This window comes from Triticum urartu, chromosome 2A (assembly GCF_056163025.1).
Source record: "Triticum urartu cultivar PI428250 chromosome 2A, HENAU_Tu73, whole genome shotgun sequence".
Taxonomy (NCBI): Eukaryota; Viridiplantae; Streptophyta; class Magnoliopsida; order Poales; family Poaceae; genus Triticum; species Triticum urartu.
In genome coordinates this window covers 5,278,043-5,280,604 of record NC_141874.1, presented here as the reverse complement: position 1 = coordinate 5,280,604, position 2,562 = coordinate 5,278,043, and the positions used below count along the sequence as shown (strand labels likewise).

The following is a 2,562-nucleotide window of genomic DNA, read 5'->3' as shown; positions in this document are numbered from 1 at the left end:
TCATTTTTTGCAGAGGCATTTTTCAATACACCAAGTTGACAGTGACATATATCAAATTAACAGTACAAGTAAAGAAAAGAAACTGAAGCAGCAAGTCCACACAAGTTAAGTCAAACCCAATTTCACACGGCGGGCAAAGACTTACTCAAACATTAGCAGGGCACCACCACGTCGTATATATAGCATGCCGATGCATCCAGCACTAGCCACAGTGCCTCATACTACCTTGCCATAGTCAGTCGCCTTTAAATCTTCCATCCAGAACACCGGCCCAGGTCTCTGGTCAAAATTTAGTAACACCCCCAAATATCTAGTATCACCCATTGCTAATTTTATCCCTCTTCCATCACGCCACTCGAGCTCTGAGTCGAGGTGGTTCGCGATCAATGGATATCCTCGTCTCTGCAATCGTAGGCGACCTCATCAGCAGGTCAGCTTCGTTCGTGATCAGCAAATACTTCCAGCAGCAGCCTGGCATCGACCGGATTCTGCGGAGGCTACAGAGTGTCCTACTGAGAATCGACATCATCGTCGAGGAGGCCGAGGCGCGGGACATCACCAACCAGGGGATGCTCCGTCAGCTCAAGATGTTGAGGCAAGGAATGTACAGAGGCCGCTACGTTCTCGATGCCTTGAGCTTCCAAGCTTCCCTCGACGAGAAGGAGGGGGAGGAGGAGATGAGCCACTCCTCATCTGCACTGTCTAAAGGCAGTTCAATCAAACGCCTTCGTTTCTCTCACACACGTTGTGGTAGCAGCAACAGAGAAGCAGTGTTGTTCGGCACGAACAACATGCGAGAAGAGCTGCAACGGATGGTGGACACCCTTGAAGACACCGTGGCTGGTATGAAGGAGTTTCTTTTCTTCTTGCAGTTATATCCTCGCATCCTCCGCCAACCTTATGGCACGTATCTGCTGTTGGACAACTGCATGTTTGGTCGCCAAACAGAACGGGAACGGGTCCTAAATTTCTTGATGTGTCCTACTCAAGATTTGGCTGTACTTCCGATCGTTGGTCCAATAAGAGTAGGGAAGAGCACTCTTGTTGAGAATGTCTGTAGGGATGAGAGTGTGCGTGATCGCTTCTCGATGATCCTCTTCTTTCCAAAAGGAAGTCTTAAGGATGAAGGAGTGATCAACCTGAGAGAAAACAATATTAAATTCAGGCATCAGAATTTTGCTTCTCGAAACAGGTTGCTGATTATTATTGAACTAGCCAAGGATATTAACGAGGAAACATGGAGAAGTCTGAAATCTTCCGTAACCTGCATGACACCTTGTGGCGGGAGCAAAATCATAATTACCAGTCGGTCAGATAGAATTGTGAATCTGGGAACAACGGAAGCACTTCGACTGGACTATATCTCTCAAGAAGCTTATTGGCATTTTTTCAAGTCAATTGCATTTGGAAGCATAAATCCTGGCGAGCATCCAAAACTGGCAACTATGGCTATGGAGATCGCTTTGGAACAGAGACAGTGTTTCACAAGCGCGCATGTTGTTGCTGGGTTACTGCAACAGAACTTCAATGCTCAATTCTGGTGCGCAGTTCTTGAATGTGTACGAGCAAGTAAACAGGCAAATCTCCTTATGTTTGACCATAACCCGTACCTTCGTTTGCGGGAAGATGCACCAGTGTATTGTTGGAGATTGGTGAAGAGCCACAGATATTTCATGCTTTGCAACTATCATCAGTCAGATTCCAGTGAGAATGTCCCTAAGATCAATCTGCGGGACATTCTCTTAGGATGTGGTGGTACACTACCCTGTGGAGAATTTGAGGCTCTTGCATGGAGGTCTCGCATACCGCCCTACTACAACTACACAATAAGCTGTAACATGCAAGCACCAGAACTTACCGTGGGAAGGAAGAAGCGTGTGCATCAGGACTCAAGAGGAAGAACATTTTATTTGAGTAACATGTGCTGTCTGGCTCACATCATGTATGTAACTGCCTTCTCCTATACACTGCCTTTAGAACAGTCTTGTATGTATCCTATTGATCTGTGTGGGTGCTATATAAACCTAAGCATTGTAATAAATCTTGGATATGAAGAAAAGAGGAGATAAAAAATGCCCCAAATTTGCTCTGTTTCTCATGTGTTTGATCCTTGGGCAAAAGCCAACAAGTTTCAATTCCTCAGTCACATGTATTTCCTGTGACAGATTATTTTCTTGTTGGGTTTAAAGATCAGAAAGATAAGCTGGAACGAGAGGAGCGGCATTGCCTGGTGCTCAGGGTGTGAGGAGGTAACCACAATGATAAAATTAAGTTGTTGGTTTCCTGTCTATCATCCAATGAACTGAGCTGCATTATTTATCGTTTGACTCAATCTAAAAAGAATGTGATAAATCAATGGGGAGAAGGAAAAAAATAGATTGAATTCAGCAGTCTGCTGTGTTCTTGTTGCAGTAGCAACGGACAAAGGCCATATATATGGGGGTACAAGCAAACCATACACCAACCTCTCTAATGCCCAATTATGCTAGTAAGAGTTTGTATAACCAACTCCCAGGTTCTTTGGATAAAAAATCATGACATCCATTGAAAGCTTAGGCAGTA

General features: G+C 44.7%; 1 pseudogene; it reads left to right on the top strand.

Moving 5' to 3' along the window:
- The first annotated feature begins 326 nt into the window (after positions 1-326).
- LOC125534697 (putative disease resistance protein RGA3) lies at positions 327-1,914 on the top strand (annotated as a pseudogene).
- The last annotated feature ends 648 nt before the right edge of the window (positions 1,915-2,562 follow it).